The sequence below is a fragment of the Odocoileus virginianus genome, chromosome 23, assembly GCF_023699985.2.
Source record: "Odocoileus virginianus isolate 20LAN1187 ecotype Illinois chromosome 23, Ovbor_1.2, whole genome shotgun sequence".
NCBI classification, from domain to species: domain Eukaryota; kingdom Metazoa; phylum Chordata; class Mammalia; order Artiodactyla; family Cervidae; genus Odocoileus; species Odocoileus virginianus.
In genome coordinates, this window is record NC_069696.1 from 53,095,830 (window position 1) to 53,109,874 (window position 14,045).

Here is a 14,045-nt window from a genome sequence, read left to right on the forward strand (position 1 = left end):
TGACAGTGAGGGCCTTGAAGCAATCCTTGAGTCTCCAAACTTGTTCAAGCAGGAAGTGGGCTTCAAAAGCCATGCAGTCCTCAAAGAGGATGGGCTCCCCAATATCCCATAGGTTCCTATTGGTTGGCCACGGAGGATAACAGTTGAGGAGGAGCCTTCCAGAGAGCAGAGGTGGGCCACAGAGAGCAAAGGACAGGGAAGGGTGTGATAAGAAGGGAACCTACTCTTACACCCAGGACGGGGCCACCACATAACGTGCTCACGTCAGGACGCCACCATCTCCAGGGATGTGTGTGGTGTGTCTCCCACTCTTTCCTTTCCAAGTGGGCATGTGTATCACTTTATCTCATTCTCACCCAACACTTTATATGGGACATGAATGGGGCAGAGACGACAGCATGTCCGTTCAAGTCAGAGGTTGATGGACAATGAGGCAAACACTCCAGCTTGATGGGAAAAGTCCCCATTCCACCCAGAAATCCTGAAGTTTTAGCTGAATGTAATGACTATGAAGGACACTGGGTTATCTCCTCTGGGGAGGGGATGAGTATGTCATCTGTGGGAAAAGGGGTTAGGTGAGTGAGGTTATTTGGTAACCAAAGGACAGGCTGTGGCAGATACATAGTTCATCAAGACCATTTCCTCTTTTACCTGGAAATACAGCTAGACCATATTTCTTAAACATTAGCAGTTAGATGAGGCCATATGTCTGAGCTCTGGCAAATGTCATAGCAGATGCACACTGCTTTCAGGGCTCATCAATTAAAAACAAAAAAATTCTCCTTTTTCGTTCTCCAGTTGCTAGCTGGAAGAGAAGGATTTGGGGGCTTCTAGGGTATTGGAAAGCTATTAGAGGAGAGAAGTTTGGGTCCCTGAACTTCCTCATTAAATACCTGTAGATGAGTTTATGGGATGAGAAATAACCATCTCTTAGATTAAACCAATAAAATATTAGGGTTTTTTTGTTACAGCAACTCTCACTGCCCTCATACAACCTATCTTATTGCTTTGTTATCAGGATTGAGTGAGTTAATATGAAAAGTGGCTCCTGGCACCAAATATATGGAAAAGGGTGTTCTATAAGTCTTGGCTCCTCTCATCAGCTTGAGGACAGGCAAAAATTTGTCATGAACTATGGCTTGGCAGAAAGCAGCAGCACCAATGGAAAGCAACATAATTCAGCATAGTAAATCAGCATAGTATTCCTAGCTTTAATCAGAAAGTCCTGGAGTCTATAAAAGCAGACCCTAATCCAGGGACATACTGGGGTATTTATAATATCTAGTCTAATCTGTCTCCTGAGCCAACCCTAATTTCCACATCTTTAGTGACACATAAGTTTAAAGCCAAAAAAAACTATTTACTTTACAATCCCTCAAACAAACCCAGGACAATGTGTGTTATGCAAATATCCAAGTAACTTAGCTTCACACTTAGCTTCACAGAACTGAAAGAAAGGTGAATACGTCCAATACTGCCTGCCACTGCAGCAGAAAGTGGAAACCCATTTCTACCCATAGCTGCTGAACTTGCTGCGTTTGGTCCCCTACCAACCTAAGTTTTAAAAAAGAAGGAAAGAGAAAAGATAGAGCATTCCATAATCTCTTTGATCACATTCTAAAAGCAAAGTCAATTATTGACACATTTTGCTTACATTCTGAAACAAGTTTTTTTTTGGTTTGTCTTTTTTTTAAGAAAAACTTGCTATTTCATATCAGAATTGTAGCTTTGTGATATTTTGAGAAGTTTCATTTCATTCAGTGTGACAAATACTAATTAAGGACCTAGCATGTGCATGGCAGTTTTTTTTTTTTTCCATTTATTTTTATTAGTTGGAGGCTAATTACTTTACAATATTGTAGTGGTTTTTGTCATACATTGGTGCATGGCTGTTTTTATGCATTTCTGCAAAAGATCATGATAATTACAGAATACATTGTTTCTAATAGCCAATATGCTTACTAGTGCTATAAGGAATGTTGTATCATGTGAATAAGCAGAAAGGGAACTATTACAGAAGGAAGATGCTACTGACATAAGAAACAAGAACAATGTTAAAGTCCTGTGGTCAGCTCACTGTGTCAGCCAGTGACAGCTGTTTGTGGATCTAAAATTCTTTGATCAGACCACAAGGAATTGAGTTAAAGATTCCAATTCTATGAAAGGACAAGATTATTGTCAGCACCCAAGGCCTTCTTTAGGTCTTTGGACAACCTCTCCCAATTCACCCAGCCATCAGCTCTGATCTGGTTTATTCACTGCCCTCTACAGTTAGAACCACCAAGCTCCCTTTCCCAATTCAAAGTCCCAGGTAATGGTCAAAGTCATTCACTGTATTCTCTTTAGGTTTCAGGAACATAAATGACCTAGTCCTTTGCCATATAATTGAATGACAAAAGATTAGCATTATTATATAAAAAATTTCTACTAGTCAATAAGAAAATGAAAATATTTCTAAAATATGTAAAAGATACAATAGCAAATTCACAAAACAATTAACAGTCAATAAACATTTGAAAAAAATGATTTTTACTGATAACCATGTTAATATAAGTTAAAATAACAGATATGATATTTCTTCTCTCAAAAAAAGAAAAAATTTAGAAGTGGAAAATATATAGCACTACGAAGGAGTTCAGAAATAGGCACTTTTATAGATTGTTATAAGAAGTATCAGTTCAGTTCAGTCGCTCAGTCAAGTCCAACTCTTTGTGACCCCATGGACTGCAGCACGCCAGGCCTCCCTGTCCATCACCAACTCCCAGAGCTTACTCAAACTCATGTCCATCGAGTTGGTGATGCCATCCAACCATCTTTTCCTCTGTTGTCCCCTTCTCCTCCTGCCTTCAATCTCGCCCAGCATCAGGGTCTTTTCAAATGAGCTGGTTCTTTGTGTCAGGTGGCCAAAGTATTGGAGTTTCAGCTTCAGCATCAGACCTTCCAATGAATATTCAGAACTGATTTCCTTTAGCATGGATTGGTTGGCTTTCCTAGGAGTCCAAGGGACTCTCAAGAGTCTTCTCCAACACCACAGTTCAAAAGCATCAATTCTTTGGTGCTCAATTTTCTTTATAGTCCAACTCTCACATCCATACATGACTACTAGAAAAACCATAGCTTTGACGAGACAGACCTTGGTTGGTAAAGTAATGTTGGAATGAAAACTGACCTTTTCCATTCCTGTGGCCACTGCTGAGTTTTCCAGATTTGCTAGCATATTGAGTGCAGCACTTTCACAGCATCATCTTTCGGGATTTGAAATAGCTCAACTGGAATTCCATCACCTCACTAGCTTTGTTCCTAGTGATACTTCCTATGGCCCACTTGACTTCACATTCCAGGAAGTCTGGCTCTAGGGGAAATAAAATAAATTAAATAAAACCATCATGATTATCTGGGTTGTGAAGATCCTTTTTGTATAGTGCTTCTGTGTATTTTTGCCACCTCTTCTTAATATCTTCTGTTTCTGTTAAGTTCATACCATTTCTGTCCTTTATTGTCCTCATCTTTGTATGAATGTTCCCTTGGTATCTCTAATTTTCTTGAAGAGATCTCTAGTCTTTCCCATTCTATTGTTTTCCTCTATTTCTTTGCATTGATCACTGAGGAGGGCTTTCTTATCTCTCATTGCTATTCTTTGGAACTCTGCATTCAAATGGGAATATCTTTCCTTTTCTCCTTTGCCTTTAGCTTCTCTTCTTTCCTCGGCTATTTGTAAGACCATTTTGCCTTTTTGCATTTCTTTTTCTTGGGGATGGCTTTGATCGCTGCCTCCTGTACAATGTCACAAACCTCCATCCATAGTTCTTCAGGCACTCTAGAACTGAAGTACTTGATTAGATCTATCAGACCTAATCCCTTGAATCTATTTATCACTTCCACTCTATAATCATAACGGATTTGATTTAGGTCATACCTGAATGGTCTAGTGGTTTTCCCTATTTTCTTCAATTTTAGATTAACACATTTTTAGAGGTCAATGTGGCTTTATAAAGCAAATTAATTTAAACAGTGTATATCTTTGACATAACATTTTTTAACCTAGTAATTGTTTTCTAGGAAACAATCATGGCTATCAGAAACTTTAGTTAGAAAGAGGGTTACTGCAGAGTTGTTTATCTTGGTAAAAGTTGGGAATAAAGGCACATCTCATAGATATTGAAGAGTCATTTCCAGACCACAATAAAGCAAATATTGCTATAAAGTGAGTCACATGAATTTTCTGGTTTCCCACTGCATATAAAAGATATGTTTGCACTATAGTCTAGTATATGTATAATAGCACTGTGTTGTAAAAAACAATGTTCATACTTTAATTAGAAAACATCTTATTGCTAAAAATTTCCAGCCATCATCTGAGCCTTTAGCGAGATATCTTTTTGCAATAGTAACTAAGATCACTGATCACAGATCACCACAATAAATACAGCAATGAAAAATTTTCAAATTCTGTGAGAATTACCAAAATATAACATAGAGACAGGACATGAGCAAATGCTGTTGGAAAAATGGCATTGATCAACTTTGATGCAGGGTTGCCAAAAAACTTTAATTTGAAAGAAAAAAAAAGCAAATCTGTGAAGCTCAATAAAGCAAAGCAAAATAAAACAAGGCATTCCTACAAATTAAATGTCCAACAAGATCAGATAGATAAATGAAGCTACATCATTTTATAGATTACAGTGTAACCACTCAGAATAATGTTATAGAATATGCAGTGACCAGAAAGATGTTCATGGTCTATTATTAAGAGGGGGAGAAAGCACAGTACAAAGAGTTACACTCAAGCATCTGGTTTGTGTGTGTGTTTATGTTTGTTTCTAGCTGTATCTATTAATATAATCATTTTCACACCCATATTTAGAAGGATCCTTCCCTAAAATCTAACTGGCTATCTCTGGGTGTTAGGATGGGTTCACTGACATGATCTTATTTAATTCTCACTACAAACCTATCTTCCAGATGTTCAAGCTGGATTTAGAAAAGGCAGAGGAACCAGAGATCAAATTGCCAACATCCACTGGATCAAGAAAAAAGCAAGAGAGTACCAGAGAAACATTTATTTCTGCTTTATTGACTGTGCCAAAGCCTTTGACTGTGTATCACAATAAACTGGGGAAAATTCTGAAAGAGATGGGAATACCAGACCACCTGACCGGCCTCCTGAGAAACCTGTATGCAGTCAGGAAACAACTATTAGAACTAGACATGGAACAACAGACTGGTTCCAAATAGGAAAAGGAGTACGTTAAGGTTGTATATTGTCACCCTGCTTATTTAACTTATATGCAGAGTACATCATGAGAAACACTGGGCTGGAGGAAGCACAAGCTGGAATCAAGATTACCAGGAGAAATATCAATAACCTCAGATATGCAGATGACACCACACTTATGGCAGAAAGTGAAGAGGAACTAAAGAGCCTCTTGATGAAAGTGAAGGAGGAGAGTGTAAAAGTTGACTTAAAGCTCAACATTCAGAAAACTAAGATCATGGCATCTGATCCCATCAGTTCATGGGAAATAGATGGCAAAACAGTGGAAATAGTGTCAGACTTTATTTTTTTGGGCTCCAAAATCACTGCAGATGATGACTGCAGTCATGAAATTAAAAAACGCTTACTCCTTGGAAGGATAGTTATGACCAACCTAGATAGCATATTTAAAAGCAGAGACATTACTTTGCCAACAAAGGTCCGTCTAGTCAAGGCTATGATTTTTCCATTGGTCATGTATGGATGTGAGAGTTGGACTGTGAAGAAAGCTGAGCACTGAAAAATCGATGCTTTTGAACTGTGGTGTTGGAGAAGACTCTTGAGAGTCCCTTGGACTTCAAGGAGATCTAACCAGTCCATCCTAAAAGAGATCAGTCCTGGGTGTTCATTGGAAGGACTGATGCTGAAGCTGAAACTCCAGTACTTTGTCCACCTGATGTGAAGAGCTGACTCTTTGGAAAGACCCTGGTGCTGGGAGAGATTGGGGGCAGGAGGAAAAGGGGATGACAGAGGATGAGATGGTTGGATGGCATCACCGACTCAATGGACACGAGTTTGAGTAGACTCCGGGAGTTGGTGATGGACAGGGAGGCCTGGCGTGCTGCAGTCCATGGGGTCGCAAAGAGTCAGACACGACTGAGCAACTGAACTGAACAACCCTGAGTTAGGTTCTGTTTTCTCCTCTTTTGCTGCTAAAGAAACGAAAGCTTAGAGGGGTTTAGAAACTTCCCCAATATCACGCAACACAGAAGAGGCAGGGCTGAGCTCAGATTGTTTGACCATAAACCTGTATTATGGTTCTATTAAGGGAAATTCAGTAAGTTAACTGTGATGTTAAATGTATTCAATATAAATAATAAGTACTATACCATTTGAGATCTGCTCCTTCCTGCCTTTTTGAACCTAAAATAACCACTCTTTAATGAAAAGACAGAGATTGCAACTGTTTCATTTTTTAATGTTTTTAGTTAGGACAATTAAAAATTGGTAACCTAGAATGTCCCTGATGCTTCAGGAGATGTGGGTTCGATCCCTGGGTCAGGAGGATCCCCTGAAGAAGGAAATGGCAACACACTCCAGTATTCTTGTCTGAAAAATCCCATGGACAGAGGAGCCTGGCAGGCTACAGTCCCTGGGGGCACAAAGAGCTGGACATGATTGAGCACAAACACACACAACCTGGGACTTTCCTGGTAGTTAAGAATCTGCCTGCCAATGCAGGGGACAGTGGTCCGGGAAATTTCCACATGCCACAGGGCAACTAAAAGCCCATGGGCTCTAGAGCCCGTGCTCTGCAACAAGAGAAGCCATGACACTGAGAAACCTGCACCCCACAACTAGAGAGCAGCTCCCACTCGCTCTCAGCAACTCGAGAAAGCCAGTGTGCAGCAGTGAAGAACCAGCACAGCCAACATTAAATTAATTAAACGTAAAAAGTTGATGTGCGCTGTGCTAAGTTGCTTCAGTGGTGTCTGACTCTTTGTGACTCTATGGCTGTAGCCCACCAGGTTCCTCGTCCATGGGGTTCTTCAGGCAAGAATACTGGAGTGGGTTGCCATGCCCTCCTCTAGGGGATCTTCCTGACCCAGGGATCGAACCCACATCTCTTAAGTCTCCTGCATTGGCACGCAGGCTCTTTACCTCTAGCACAACCTGGGAAGCCCCTAAAAGTTTATAACCTGATGTCAATTTTTCTCATTTTTTATTGCACTGGTACTGAAAGTCAAATTAGGGAGCCATGGGTGAATGGGGGGACAGCATCCATGAACCTCATGAAAAATAAAGGTAAAAGGACGTCCATGTGACTACATGATTTTGTGCAGGGAGAATCTCCATAGCTTCCTGGATGATTCTCAAATGCACCCAGGTTGAAGAGATTAACAGCCCCTCTCTGATTTTTTTTGACCTTTCATAATCCAACACACACTTCCATCAGGGAGTGGCATCCCATCCCCTCTCCCTATTGTGAGACCATCCTTTATGAGTTCTCTTCTCCCTCCTGTCCTTTATACGTCCCGTCTCCCTCTCTCTTCTGGTGTCTTCTCATTATCCTACAACTATTTTCCAGTCTCCCTAATTCTTAAAAGAAATATCCCCTGCGATCCTACCTCTCCCCTAAACTATCATCATCTCTTCATACAGCCCAAAGACACTGAGGATCTAGCCTCATTCAACTGCTGGAAACATAAAGATGAGTAAGACAGACAAGGTCTCTGTCCTCCCTTAAAGAACTTCACCTTTAGAAGAAGATATGAAAGAATTACCTTATCAGTTAAGAACATTTTGAACAATAATTGGAAACCCCACTAGGTGTGGCTTAAACTCCCCTCACCTAATAGGAGATAAGCAGTGGTTGGCATCAGTTGTCATCCGAGGCCCAAGCTTTTTCTATTTCTCTGCTCTGGCATCTTTAGCATGTTTACTTTGCCACCATGCCTGTCATTCATAGTCACAAGACAGCCACGGCAACTCCAGAATTCCACTTTCAAGGCAGAAAGAAGGAAACAATAGAATAACTGTGTCTATCTCTCCTGTGAGGAAAGCAAACACCTTCCCCCCAAACAAACCAGACTTCCTTCTGTTTCATTGTGAGGAGGGAGACAGGAAAATAGGCCTCTGACATTCCTACATCTGCCTGGAAGCAGCAAGTTAAAGAGGCAGCTGAGAGCGGCTATGGATTAGCCCAGAAACAGAGTCATCCAAAACACATAATTGAACAAATAAATACAACAACTTAAAAAATAACAAGGGCTTGACTCTCCATTCCTTCAGTGTGGACTGTGTGTGCTAACTTCCTTCCATCCCTATCAAAATGAACGGAAATGAGTAATTTTATAGAGAACTTGACAAGCACTACATCAACCAGGTGACCAAGGTCAACATCAACATTCACAAATCAAACCAGATCTACCCTGGTGGCACAGTAGCTAAGATCCACCTGCCAATGCAGGAGACATGGGTTCAATTCCTGGTCTGGGATCCTTTGGAGCAACTAAGCCCACGAACCACAGCTACTGAAGCCTGTGTGCCTGGAGCCCGTGCTCTTCAACAAGAGAAGCCGCGGCAAAAAGAAGTTTATGCACTGCAACCGCTTGCTGCAACTGAAAGCTGGGGCAAAGCAATGAAGACCCAGTGCAGCCATAAATAAAATTTAAAAATATTTTTAAAAAATGTTTGAGCATAAATCAAGCCAGATCATAAGTCATAATGTGACAAAAATGGCACTTACCTCTGTGGTCTTTCTCCTCCAAACTCCAGAGCCCCAGAATAATCATGAGAAAGACATCAGAGAGATCTCAGTGGAGGAACATTCTACATAATACCTGACGTGTACTCCTCAAAACTGTCAAGGTCATCAAAAACATTATCGCAGCCAAGAAGAGAACTAAATGTACTGTGGTGTCCTGGATGGAATCCTGGAACAGAAAAAGGACATTAGGTTAAGATGTATCGATACTGGTCCATTTATCATGACAAATGTTCTACACTAGTGTAAGCTGTTAATAATACAGGAACTGGGGGCAGGAGCAGAGTGCACGGGAACTCTTCATACTATCTTTGGAATTTTTCTGTAAATCTAAAGCTATCCTAAAAAATGAAGTCTTCTTTTAAAGTAACGAAGGCTATGAAGTAAATAAAATAGGGTAATGAGAGAGAGAAGGGTGGGGAGCGAAAGTTTAGAAGGATGGTAGAGGAGGTGACATTTATTTCCAGACCCAAATGCTTCAAATAAGCCATGTGAAGAGCTGGGGGAAGAGCATTTCAGGCAAAAGGAATGGCAAATCGAAAGCCTGAAGAGGTTTAAGGAAGAGACAAGACCTAAGGTAAGTGACAGGGCAGATGATGAGGTTGGGTGGCCAGATAAGACTGAATGAAGTCCATAACCTCCTCAGGTCAAGTTTTGGATTCAACAGCATACAAATGTTAAATAATAATAACTGTATTGGTCTCCTATTGCAGCTACAACAAATTACCACATAAGTGAAATTAGTGGTTTAAAACAACCCAGATATATTCCCTTGCAGTTCTGTAGGTCAGAAATCAGACACGAACTTCACTGGGCTAAAGTCAGGGTAGTCACAGGGCTATGTTCCCTCTGGAGGCTCCAGGGGCGAACCTGTCACCAGTCCTTTTAGAGGTCGCCTGCATCCCCTGGCTTGTGGCCCCTTTCTCTATGTTCAATGCCAGCAATCCCAGCATGCCAACCTCTATTTCCACCGTCACATCTGACCCTGCCTCTCCTCTTTGACTTATATGAACCCTTCTGATAACATTGAGCCAAACCAGATAACCCAGGAAAATCTCCCCATTGCAAGATCTTTAACGGCTCTGATAGAAAGAAATCACCTGCAGTGCAGGAAACCTGGTTTGTTCCCTGGATCAGGAAGATCCCTTGGAGAAGGGCATGGCTATCCACTCCAATATTCTTGCCTGGAGAATTCCATGAACACAGGAATCTGATGGGCTACAGTCCATGGAGTTGCAAAGAGTCAGACACAACTGAGCAACTAACACTTTCACTTTTTTCCCACTAATCATGCCTACAAGGTAGCGCTCACATGTTCCAAGAAATTAGACAGAACATATTTGGGGGGCCATTGCTCAACCCGTAATAATAATAATGACAACAATAGCGACAACACAACTCAACCCATAACATTGCTTTTACAGAGACTTTAGCTTAGGAAGGCGCTCTATGGTAATTATATCATGACACAATTAAATATGAAAATACCATTTGTGGTAAGTGCTCAAACGGTAACAAGAAGAATAACAAATTCTAATGGGAGAAGCTAAGCTAAGGTTGAAAGAGGTGGTTAGAAACATTTCTGAGGAAGGGATAGATACCCTGAGGGTTGAACATCCTCCAGGCTGGAGCATTCCTAGGCAGGGGAATGACAGATAGGGAGCCCCAAGCTGAGGAGAAACCTGATAAGAGGCACATACTAGAGGTTTCCCAGATCGCCATAGTGGTAAAGAACCCACCTGCCAATGGAGACACAGGAGACATGGGTTTGATCCCTGGGTCGGGAAGATCCCCTGGAGGAGGGCGTGACAACCCACTCCAGTATCCTTGCCTGGAGAATCCCATGGATAGAGGAGCCTGCTGGGCTACAGTTCTTAGAGTCACAGAGTCAGATGCAACTGAAGTGATTTAGCATGCACGCACATAAAAGACCCTCCACAAAGGCTGGCTGGAGAAAACCTGAGAATAATCTCTCTGCATCACTTCAGTAATCTGAATTGTGTTGAGTAGGAAATTCAGTGACTCCTCAGCGTCTGAAAGGAGGAAGGTCTGTCTTATCATCAGGTTCTCCTACTGTGTGAGCGATTGTTTTGTGTCCTCTTTTCCAGGACCCCATTGAGTGAGTCAGATTTCATCTATACTCTCCTCCCTTCGGGATCTAGCTGAGGCCGCCGGGTGTTGTGTCTGACTGAGCAGATGTGATAGGGTCCATCTATCTAGTTCCAGTTTGAAACATTTGAGAAAAACATGTCATATTGATGAGATTTCTGGATTAGTGGAAATCGATGGGAGTGTAGGATTTCAGTCAGTGCCTTGGAATCACTGGAAGTTTTCAGCACGACACTGTTTTGTGAGCAAACCGCTGAAAGTATGCTTTTATACTTTCCACACCCCTCCTCCACAGGTCTCCAAAACTCAGCTATCCTAAAGGGAGTTAGGACTTCCTGCAGCAGTAGACAAAGCACCGAGTGTTAGCCACTCCGCCAGGTTCGGGTTACCTCCGACGGCGACTGGGCCACAGTCTGTGGCCTGTGTTTTCAGGGCTGCATGGAGAGAAGGGGACGGCCGGTGACCCTGGAAAGGCTGTGCTGTGCCTGGGTGTGGTGGGAAGTCACCCTCCCTCTTCAGGGACAAAGCGTCCCACCCTAAGCCGGATGGTGGCATATCACTGCCCGGTCTCCCAATTTCACTCACCAGCCCCCCGTTTCCCATATCATCCGAGGTCAGAGAGACCCAAGCCAACAGACGTGACTGCACAGCCCCGCAGGAAGTGAAAACTGTGAGAATAAGGCTGGGCCGCCCCCTACACAGCCCGGAGGAGGTGTCTGTGCACCCAGCCGGCCAGGGCTGCTTCCGGGCCGGCGTCCAGGTCTGCTCAGCGGACCCAGGTGGTGGTGTTGGAGTTGCCCCCCCGCTCCACCCTGCATCACACTTTCCAGGAAGGGGTGGGTGGGGACGGGTGGTAGGTGGGAACGTTGTCGGCAATGAATGTTGGTGTTTTTTGAGCCGGGGCCAAAGCATTGTGTGTTTCAGGGGGTCTGGCCAACTGCCTCCACGAGGGAGACTTCCATGACAAGACCGCCGCCCCAGCCTGGAGCAGGTTTGTTTGAACTTTTCAGGGGGTGGATGCGCTTGTGGGTGAGTTCCATCATGAGAGCCAAACCTTTTTTTTTTCCTCCTTCAGTCTTCAAACAAGTGAAGCACTGGGGCTGAATGGTGGGCTTGATGATGTGGGAGGGTGCTGTCTATTACCAATCTTGTCAACTATTTGCAGGGGTTAGAAGTCGGCTGATTTCTTCTCTTGTACTGTCCCGGGGTCTAGGTCAAAGCTGCGGCAAGTGGGCTTTCAGAATGGCTGTCCAGCTTTCAGCAGGGGACCGACCATCACGAAGCTCTGTTGAGTTCCTATCTACAAGAACTTCACACTGCAGCTAGACTTCTTCCTCACATCACCGAGCAGCCCTCATGGCCTAAGCTTGACAGAAGAGAACGGAAGCAGGAGGAGAATGATAAAATCCAGCGGACCCACCTTGAAGCAACTCCCCAGGAACTTTTCCACCAGAAATGGGTGAGGCCAGGACAAAGCACTCCTTAATGGAGCTAGGTTGCTGCTTCAAAGTGGGTTGAGCTCCACCCTCTTCATGTCGCATCTGATCACAAACAACTTGTTTCCATTTGGAAGGTTTGATGCTGCTGGTGCAAATTGTAAGGGCTACTGTGGCCACCGGCAGGGTATTAACAAACAAAACTAGCCACTGGGCATTTGCTACACATTTGAGGCTCATGGTACTTGAAACTGCACAATCATTTGGGGAGCCTGAATGTTCAGAGCGGAGAAGACTAAAGCGGGGGAGCGCATGTCCTAGAGGAGATCATACATTCTTCAAACTCTCAGCCTGGGTCATCTGTAATCCTAGAAGTCGGATTTAGCAGATTTAGCACATAAAAATGCAGAACATCCTATTAAATTTGAAATTCAAATAAATAATGAACACTTCTTTTTTTAGTATAATTATAGCCCAAATACAGCACTGGAGATACTTAGGCTTAAAAAGTATTTTTTCTTGATCTGAAATTCAAATTTGATGGGTACCTTGTGTTAATATTTTCTCTGGCAACTTGAACCCAGGTACAAGATGCCTCCAGAAGCTTCTACTGAAGGCAGAAGTGAAAGGCAATCTTTCTGTGAAGTCTGCCTTCCTTATTTAATAGTTTAGCCTTTGAACTCTTTTAGGGGTTGGTTCTCAGACTCAAGAAATGTTTGTTTAAGGGATGAGTGATTTAGTACGGCAAACTCGAATGACCAATTATCACCAACTCAAGGGACTCTTCACAAAAAAGAAATGTTGTTGTCCTATAATAATGAAATTGCAGATGTTGAGAACAGACGTGTGGACACTGGGAGGAAGGGAAGGATGGGATTAGTTGAGAGAGTAGCATCAACATATACACTATAACGTGTATATAGCTAGCTAGTGGGAAGCTGCTGCAAAGCCCAGGGAACTCAGCTTGGTGCTCTGTGATGACCTGGAGGGGCAGGGGTGGGGAGGGAGCAGTTCCGGAGGGAGGGAAGCCACGTTTACATGTAGCTGATTCTTGGATGAGAGAGCTGGACCATAAAGAAGGCTGCGTGCCTAAGAATTGATGCTTTTGAACTGTGGTGCTGGAGAAGACTTGAGAGTCCCTTGGACTGCAAGGAGACCCAACCAGTCAATCCTAAAGGAATTCAATCCTGAATAATCATTGGAAGGAATGTTCCAATACATTGGCCACCTGATGCAAAGAGCTGACTCATTAGAAAAGAACCTGATGCTGGGAAAGATTGAAGGCAGGAGAAAAAGGGGACGACAGAGGATGAGATGGTTGGGTGGCATCACTGGCTCAATGGACGTGAGTTTGAGCAAGCTCCAGGAGATGGTGAAGGACAGGGAAGCCTGGCGTGCTGCAGTCCATGGGGTCAGGCACAACTGAGCCCCTGAACAAAAGCTGATTCATGTTGTTGTACAGCAGAAACTAACACAACATTGTAAGGCAATTATCCTCCAATTAAAAAGTCAATTAAAAAAGAAAACGGGAAAAAATCTAAACCTTCAAGTAACCTTATCTCGAGGGCAAACTGACGCCTTAGTGATGCCCAGCCCAGCCCTTTCTACACCACAGGGAATGCATATGCAGGGCAGCAGACTGTGTTTTCTGTTTTTATTGCCCTACTAGCCTCTGCCTTGGAGCCCGAGAAAGGCAAGCCTCCTTTGCTCTCTCCGAAGTAGCTCCCATTCTTTCATTTACAGTATTTCCCCTAAACCC

General features: G+C 43.0%; 1 long non-coding RNA gene across 1 annotated transcript; it reads left to right on the forward strand.

The window, feature by feature from the left end:
* Window positions 1-11,601: 11,601 nt before the first annotated feature.
* On the forward strand, window positions 11,602-12,738 carry LOC139030703 (uncharacterized). Its single transcript, XR_011483112.1, has 2 exons — window positions 11,602-11,841; window positions 12,064-12,738. It is a non-coding gene; the product is annotated as an uncharacterized lncRNA (long non-coding RNA).
* The last annotated feature ends 1,307 nt before the right edge of the window (window positions 12,739-14,045 follow it).